Source organism: Saccopteryx bilineata, chromosome 10 (genome assembly GCF_036850765.1).
Source record: "Saccopteryx bilineata isolate mSacBil1 chromosome 10, mSacBil1_pri_phased_curated, whole genome shotgun sequence".
In the NCBI taxonomy this organism is placed as follows: domain Eukaryota; kingdom Metazoa; phylum Chordata; class Mammalia; order Chiroptera; family Emballonuridae; genus Saccopteryx; species Saccopteryx bilineata.
Window position 1 is genome coordinate 56,179,250 of NC_089499.1, and position 9,383 is coordinate 56,188,632.

The window sequence follows — 9,383 nt, forward strand, 5'->3', positions numbered from 1 at the left end:
TGGAGTCCGGCCTGACCAGGTGGTAGCTCAGTGAATATAGCATCGGACTGGGACGCAGAGGACCCGGATTCGAGACGTCGAGGTCGCCGGCTTGAGCGTGGGCTCATCTGGTTTGAGCAGGCTCACCAGCTTGGACCCAAGGTCACTGGCTTGAGCAAGGGGTCACTCGGTCTGCTGTAGCCCCCGGCCAAGGCACATATGAGAAAGCAATCAATGGACAACTAAGGAACCACAACAAAGAATTGATGTTTCTCATCTCCCTTCCTGTCTGTCTGTCCCTATCTGTCCCTCTCTCTGACTCTCTCTGTCTCTGCCACAAAAAAACAAAACAAAACAAAACAAAAACAAAAACTGGAGTCTAAACCTGGAACTATCACTATACATCATATTCTTTTCTTTGCTACTCTATGTAGACTAAAAATAGGTCAGTATTGATGATGTGAAGAGTGTGATATGCCCAAACTAACTTGGAGACCTACTTGTCCCCTTCTGGCTACAGTAGGTCCTTTAGAAAGTCATGAGCCACTGCCGAGCCTCAGGTCCCTGGCATAGAAACTGGCGTGCCTGCTCCACAGGCAGCACTCGCTCAGCGTTAGCAGTTAGTTACTAACAACGTGGCGGTGGTGGTTTTCATGCCTAACATTACTTCCTCTCAAAATCCTGCTATGTGCAACAACAGGGGTGGAACTTGAGAGTACTGTGCCAAGTTAAATGTGACGAAGAAAGACAAATACTCTATATCATTAATATGCAGAGTCTGAAAAAAGCCAAACTCATAAAAACAGAGAGAAGAGTGGTGGTTGCCAGGGGCTAAGAGGAGAGGAAAATGGGGAGATGCTGGTTAGAGTACAACCTTTGTTATAAGATAGAGAAGTTGCCCTGGCCGGTTGGCTCAGTGGTAGAGCATCGGCCTAGCATGCGGAGGACCCGGGTTCGATTCCCGGCCAGGGCACACAGGAGAAGCGCCCATCTGCTTCTCCACCCCTCCGCTGCACTTTCCTCTCTGTCTCTCTCTTCCCCTCCCGCAGCCAAGGCTCCATTGGAGCAAAGATGGCCCGGGCGCTGGAGATGGCTCTGTGGCCTCTGCCTCAGGCGCTAGAGTGGCTCTGGTCGCAACATGGCGACACCCAGGATGGGCAGAGCATCGCCCCCTGGTGGGCAGAGCGTCGCCCCATGGTGGGCGTGCCGGGTGGATCCCGGTCGGGCGCATGCGGGAGTCTGTCTGACTGTCTCTCCCTGTTTACAGCTTCAGAAAAATGGAAAAAAAAAAAAAAAAGATAGAGAAGTTCATTCAGCATGGTGATTTTAGTTAACAATACTGTATTACATAGTACTTGAAAACAGCAAAAAGAACAGATCTTAAATGTTTTCCCATCAAAAACATTAATGATAATTATGTGACATGCTAGAGTTGCTAGCTAACCTATGGTGGTAGTAACTTTGTAATATATAAATGCATTAAGTCAACACATTGTACATCTTAAACTTACACAATGTTATATGTCAATTATAGCAATAAAGTTGGAAAAAATACTTCCTTTCAGCTTCACTAATTTATTAATTCAATCAAAACTTTTTCTGTTCTAGAAATAGAAAGTGATAAACAAGGAAGAAAAAGCCTGTGGCCTCAGGGGGATGGGTAGGGAAACAATGAATAAACAAGTACAAACAAGTGGCCCTGGCCGTTTGGCTCAGTGGTAGAGCGTCGGCCTGGCGTGCAGGAGTCCTGGGTTCGATTCCCGGCCAGGGCACACAGGAGAAGTGCCCATCTGCTTCTCCACCCCTCCCCCTCTCCTTCCTCTCTGTCTCTTTCTTCCCCTCCCGCAGCTGAGGCTCCATTGGAGCAAGGTTGGCCTGGGAGCTGAGTATGGCTCATTGGCCTCTGCCTCAGGCACTAGAATGGCTCTGGTCACAACAGAGCAACACCCTAGATGGGCAGAGCATTGCCCCCTGGTGGGTATGTTGGGTGGATCCCGGTCGGGCGCATGCGGGAGTTTGTCTGACTGCCTCCCTGTTTCCAACTTCAGAAAAACAAACAAAAAAACAAACAAAAAAGTACAAACAAGTAAAACAAGGTCCTTGCCGGTAGTGATGCATGAAAATGAATGTAGAAAATGAAGTGATGGCAAAAGTGAAAGTACAGAGATGAGACAGGATGCATCCCACAGCCAGATGAGCTGTGGTGATGACACTGGGCAGGGAAACTGGGTGGAGAGGGGGAAACGGAAAAACTGGCAAAGCATTCAGGAGATTAAGCCCAATTGTCTTGTATTGATTTGGTAAATGAGATAAAGGGAAAAAATTTAATGTGGGCCTAGAACCCAGCATGAAGGTTTAAGAAACTAGGTAAGGAAGCCACAGATAAAAGGAAATTAGGGAAGGAAAAAATTAGAACTTTGTTCTGCACATAGAAATTTGAGATTTCTAAAAAATAGTTGAGATACTGTGTAGAATGTTAGATACAAACAGCTAGAGCTGAGAGAAGAAAACTAGGTCATATATACACATGTGAATCATAAGAATTCATATGTTTTTAAAGCCAGAGGACTAAATGAGAACTGTGACATTCGAATAAAAGCTATAAAATATATTAATAGGCTTTAGAAATAACTTCAAAGGAACTAGTCCAGTAAACAGGTGAGCCCAGACTCCCAGGATGGCTAGGAGCTGAAGAGTCCTTGAGATAGAGAAGTCGTTAGACTCCCAGGATGGTTAGGAGTTAAGGAGTCCTTGAGATAAGGAAGTCACAAGAACTCCTAAGACAGTAAATGTAACCACATCCTAGGGGATAGATAGGGATATTTCCAGCTGGGGCTTTCAACTGTATGACTGGTTACTAAGGCACGTGACTAGAATTTAATTTGGGGGAGCCAATTGCTAAATGCCAAATTTGCTTCTGTATGAACTGCTTGCTTGCTACGCTATAAAAACCCCTAGACTGTAGGCGCTCGGTGTGGCTCTTGTGACTACCACTTGAGTTCACCCCTGCGCAGGTTTGTTTTGTTTTGCTTTATTTTCTTTTTCTCTTGGCCATAAAACTTCGTCTGAAACTCTCCAAACGTCTCCAGTGTTTGTTTTACCCGGCGAGTGCAACATTTTATGGGGGCTCGCCCGGGATTTTTGGCTGGCGACAGGCGGAACAGCTCGAGCTGGTGAGTATTTTGTTGTGGAATTCCCTTGTTTCTGTAATCTGTCTGGCTCCGGAGCATTTGCAGTCTGTGGTGGCAGACTGGACGCTGTCAGAGACTCGCCCAGACACTCGGGCCAAAGGGCAGGACGCTGCCGGCCGAGGTTTCTGTTTCTGTCTGAAATCAATCGATCGTTTCAAAGTAGTGAGCTCACTCGCGCCGCGCCGCGCTGCTGTCTGGTTGTTTGTTTAGCCTGAATGACTGTGTAGGAAATTTTGTGTATTGCCCTCCTGGGATTTGCTGCACTGTTGTGTTTGGTGTTAATTTGTTTGCCAGTACAGTGTGATCAACGCTCATCCATCTGGATCACCCTGCTTATAGGGTAGGGAATCCTGTGTGTTGTCTTTGTAGGACTAGAAGCATACCTGGCTGAGAAGAACAAGTACCGCGAGATGGGACAGCTTGAATCTACTCTTAAATCCCCTCTTGATTGCATTTTAAGTAACTTCTCTGATTTTCAGAAGAGAGCTCAGGGTTATGGGGGACCTCCACCCGATCGAGAAACTCTCCGGACCTTAAGCCAAATAGAGTGGCCATCTCTTAAGGTTGGATGGCCATCTGAAGGAACCTTTGATCTGCCCATAGTTTTTGCAGTAAGAGCCATTATATATCAGGTGCCTCACCCAGACCAATATGTGTATATAGATGTTTGGATAGATATAGCTACAGACAAACCTGGGTACATTAAGAGGTGCATAAAAGCAAATCAAAAGGTTAAGAGAGCTATTTGTGTGAGCGCAGCGGACATTAAGCCTCGCCCTCCCTCCGCTCCACTTGCACCTAAAAGAGAGCCTCCCAAATCGTATCCGGTCCTTTCTGATGTTACTGAGGATATAGTAGACCCTGTAAATTATCCTCCTCCTCATCAGAAGCCCAGGGAGCCAGATTCAACTGTGCCCGAGAATGTCCAGAGTCCTCCCCACACCCGGGGGGGGGACCCCTTATGCTCAACCTTCCTTTGATGGAGGTGCCCCAATGTTACCTCTTAGGGAGGTGCTACCCCCACTAGATGAAGGACCACATGCACCATCCCGAATGATTTATATTCCTTTTTCTACTAGTGACCTTTATAATTGGAAACATCAGACCCCGTCGTTTTCAGAGAAACCTCAGGGGTTAATTTCTTTGCTTGAGACTGTTTCCAGGACCCATCAACCAACTTGGGATGATTGTCAGCAGCTTTTGCACACCCTGTTCACAACGGAAGAAAGAATCCGCATCAGCCAAGAAGCTGAAAAAGTATTTAGGGAAGAGGGGGGCACTGAAAGGGAACTAGAGAGGACGCTCCCCAGGAGCCCCCCCAGTTGGGATCCAAACAATGTCAGGGATAGGGAATAGCTTACCCAATATCACCAGGCTCTATTAAGGGGAATAAGGGCAGCTGCTAAGAAACCAACCAACTTTAGTAAGGTAGGTGAGGTAACTCAGGGGAAGGATGAGTCCGCTGCTGCATATTTAGAGCGGCTAATGGAGGCCTACTGGGTTTATACCCCTATTGATCCTGAGGCAGAGGAAAATCGCAGGCTAATAAACATAACCTTCGTCACTCAGGCAGCCCCAGACATTAGAAAGAAGCTCCAGAAAATAGAAGGATTTGAGGGAAAGAATAGGAGTGAATTATTAGAAATAGCACAGAGAGTCTATGTCAATCATGATGACCCTGAGTTAGGGAGAGCAGCTGTAAAACTACTCTTGGCACAGCAATCAAAAGGACCAAAAGGGAAACAGCAGCCCTTTAAGGGAAAGAAGGGAACTTTCCCGCAGAAGCAACTAGATAAAGACCAGTGTGCTTATTGCAAAGAGAAAGGTCATTGGAAGAAGGATTGCCCTAAGCTACAGGCCATAAATCAGGAACAAAGCTCACAAGTCTTGCTCCAATTAGATTGACGGGGCCAAGGCTCCATTTCTGTTGGCCCCCAGGAGCCTATGGTCACACTGTCAATTGAGGGGAAACCAACTACCTTCCTAGTTGACACGGGGGCCGCTTATTCCGTCCTAAAGAGACCACTTGGGACATTACAAAAGGAATCCACAAAGGTAATAGGGGTCACTGGCAAAGCTGTCTCATATCCTCGAGCCACTGCTCGGATTACAGACCTGGCGCGAGGGACTATTACTCATTCATTCCTGATTATTCCAGACTGCCCTTACCCGCTGTTGGGACGAGATTTGTTGCAAAAATTTCAAGCAACAATAACCTTCAACCAGGAGGAGAATGCAGAAGGCAAGGTATTAGTGACTGTGCCAATATCAGAAGAATACCTGATTGCCTCCCTCCCGGAAGGTAAGAGCGGGTTTACGGGCATCCCCGAGGAAGTAAAGCAGCAGGTTCCTGGAGTTTGGGCAGAGAATAATCCTCCGGGATTGGCAGTACATCAGCCGCCTGTAGTAGTGCTGTTGCGGAGTGATGCCAGCCCAGTACGCATCAGACAGTATCCTGTACCTGCTCGGGCTAAACAGGGTATAGCACAGCACTTGAGGCGCTTATTAGAAGCCGGGATTCCCCGGGAATGCCAATCTGCCTGGAACACTCCTCTACTGCCAGTACAAAAACCTGGAACTCAGGACTATCGCCCAGTGCAGGACCTGCGTGAAGTGAATGCTCGGGTAGAGACCATACATCCTACTGTGCCAAACCCCTATACCCTATTAAGTTCATTGCCACCAACACGTTTTCTATTCAGTATTAGATTTGAAAGATGCCTTCTTTTACATTCCATTAGCAAAGCAAAGTCAGGAAATGTTTGCCTTTGAGTGGAATGATCCTGAGAATGGACTTTCAGGCCAATACACTTGGACCAGGCTCCCTCAGGGTTTTAAGAATTCACCAACCATATTTAATGAGGCTTTGTGCAAAGACTTACAGGAGTTTCGAGCCGGCCACTCTTCAATTGTGCTGCTGCAGTATGTGGACGATCTCCTTATCGCAGCCCCAAACCAGGAGAGTTGCCAAGAAGCTACATTGGAACTACTCCAAGAACTGCAACGGATGGGCTATCGAGTATCTGCTAAGAAGGCCCAAATTGTCACCCAAACCGTGAGTTACTTGGGGTATGACTTGAGGGGAGGACAACGTAGCTTGTCTAGTCAAAGAATTCAGACTATACTACAGATTCCTGAGCCTGTAAGTAAGAGGCAAGTACGAGAATTTTTAGGTGCCGTGGGATATTGCAGACTTTGGATACTAGGATTTGCAGAGCTGGCCAAACCTTTGCATGAGTTAACACGGGGAAAAGAGGAACAATTTGTATGGACAGAGGAGGCACGAGAGTCTTTTCAAAAACTTAAGGAGGCCCTAGTTGCAGCCCCGGCATTAACCCTGCCAGACTTGTCTAAGTCTTTTCAACTATTTGTGACTGAGAAGAAGAGCATTGCTCTAGGGGTCCTCTGTCAAGAACTGGGACCTTGGAAGAGACCAATAGCCTATCTGTCCAGAAGACTAGATCCTGTGTCATCAGGCTGGCCAAATTGTTTGAGAGCACTTGCTGCTACCTCCATCCTTGTAAAGGAGGCCAGTAAACTGACTCTAGGTCAAGACATTCAGGTCATTGGAGAGCACTATTTAGAACAAGTGCTACGGGCTCCACCGGATAGGTGGATCTCGAATGCCCGACTAACACAGTACCAGGCCCAGTTGCTGAACCCCCCCGCAATACAATTTTTGAAAACAACGGCCTTGAATCCTGCTACATTGCTCCCGTTGCCAGACCCATCGGTGATCCATGACTATAGACAAATATTAGATACCATTACAGGAGCCAGACCAGATCTACGGGATCAGGCCTATGAGAAGGCAGATTTAACTCTGTTTACAGATGGAAGTAGCTATGTTCGGGATGGGCAAAGGTATGCTGGAACTGCGGTGACCACTCAAGACACTGTGTTATGGAAAAAGGCACTGCCTAAAGGCACATCTGCACAACGGGCTGAGCTTATCGGACTCACACAGGCCCTTAGAATTGCTGAAGGGAAAAGTGCCAACATCTATACAGATAGTAGATATGCCTTTGCCACGGCCCATGTACATGGCGCCATCTACCGGGAGCGTGGGTTACTGACTACTACAGGAAAAGAAATTAAAAATAAGGATGAGATTTTAGCTCTATTAGAAGCCATTTGGTTGCCTAAAAAGGTGGCAATAATACATTGCAAAGGACATCAAAAGGGGGATTCCCCTATAGTAAAAGGAAACCACTTTGCTGATCGAGCGGCACGGAATGCAGCAGAAGAGGAGGAACACACTAACCAACTGCTACTCATCCCACCCCCTACTTTACAAATAGAACCGAGGTATGAGCCAAAAGAAGAAGAGAAAGGTAAACAACTAGGGGGTAAGAAAAGTAAACAGGGATGGATAGAATTACCAGACAGCAGAATATACCTACCACAAGGAGTGTTAAGACAAATAATTCAAGAAATACATAGCAGCTCCCACTTAGGACAACAAAAACTAGAACATCTAGTAAGAAAATATTATGAAGGAGCAGAAATCAGAGATGTCATACACTCTGTTGTGTCTAGGTGTCAGGCCTGCGCCAAAGTAAATGCTGTCAATAAGAAATTACCTCCTCTCATCAGGCACCGAGGAAAAGCTCCTGGAGAACTATGGGAAGTAGACTTTACCGAGATGACTCCAGGGAAATTAGGCTACAAATATTTGCTTGTTCTAATAGACACCTTTACTGGATAGACTGAGGCTTTTCCTACAAAAGGAGAAACTGCTTCAACAGTATGTAAAATACTTTTAAGAGAAATCATTCCATGATATGGCATTCCCATTGCTGTAGGGTCAGATAATGGACCTGCTTTTGTGTCCAAGATATCACAGGAATTGGCAAAAAGATTAGGGATCAATTGGAAATTACATTGCATTTATCGGCCTCAAAGTTCAGGGCAAGTCGAGAGGATGAATAGGACCCTTAAAGAGACTATAATTAAGTTAAGAGAGGAGACTAGCGAAAATTGGGTAGAGCTACTTCCTTTTGCATTATATAGGGTTCGAAATACACCTTATACAGGAAAATGGACTCCTTATGAGCTAATGTATGGGCAACCAACTCCTTTGGTTCCACAAATAACAAGGGAAGAAATTGAGGGTTCTAATCAAAGTTTTCTAAAGTCCTTACAGGCATTACAACTGATACGTGCAGAAGTACGGGCGCTTAGAGACCAGCAGAAGGACCAACTCAAAGGACTTCCACTGCCAACTCCACCGGAGCCAGGACAATGGGTATGGATTCTTAACCACCATCGCGGGAACCTTGACGCTCAGTGGCAAGGACCATTCCAGGTACTATTCAGCACGCCCACGGCTGTGAGAATAGCTGAAAAACCTTATTGGATTCATCTATCACATGTAAAGTTAGCTCAAGAACCGAGCTTGAAGGAAGCCAAATGGAGAGTCAAAGCGGATCCCCACAATCCCTTAAAAGTGCGGTTCTTACCCGAATCGTAGCAACAGTTTTCTTTTGTATGTTATCCAGTATTAAACCAGTACCTGCTTTCCAGGAAACCCTGAATCATCCAGAGAATTTATGGGTGGCTTTAGCACGCACCCTAAATGTCTCATCATTTTGCCTTGAACAGGATAGTCATACTCATTTCATGCTAGGAAAATGTCTACGCCCGGTATGTAAACCGGCAGCTGACATAAGGAATTTAACTTTCTTCTCCAGTATCCCTAATAAGACTGTAACTTATCTAGATTTAGCAAACTGGGGAAAAGCTTCTTATCAGTTGCCAAGCCATGCATTACAGATTCATACCCCCCATAGCATTATTGTACCCAATGATACTTGTGTTCTTTTTGTTAATTGTAGTAAAAATTGTAAGACAATCCCTGGTTTTTTGCCCTGTAATAATACTATCAAATACCCTTCCATTTATGGCTATATTACCCTGCCTACTAGATGGTTCTTTACCTGTAACTCTATGACATATAATTATATTCCCCCTAATCTTACTGACACCACTTGTTGTTTATCTAGGATTGCTACTTTCTTACCTAACAAGAATGATTTGTTACTTCTTGAGCATAATACCACTCTTCGCAGTAGGCGTGCTGCCTCCATCCCTGTAGGACCTGAATGTCATGATGAAGTACGATTGTTGTCAGAAGCTGAAGGATATGCCATAATTTTAAGTGTTGTAGGGAATCTAGTATGGGGTGCTTACAATCATAGACAAATCCAGCAT

The 9,383-nt window shown here is 45.7% G+C and overlaps 1 non-coding gene across 1 annotated transcript; it reads left to right on the top strand.

The window, feature by feature from the left end:
• Positions 1 to 876: 876 nt before the first annotated feature.
• TRNAA-AGC (transfer RNA alanine (anticodon AGC)) lies at positions 877 to 952 on the top strand. Its single transcript has one exon. It is a non-coding gene; the product is annotated as a tRNA-Ala (tRNA).
• The last annotated feature ends 8,431 nt before the right edge of the window (positions 953 to 9,383 follow it).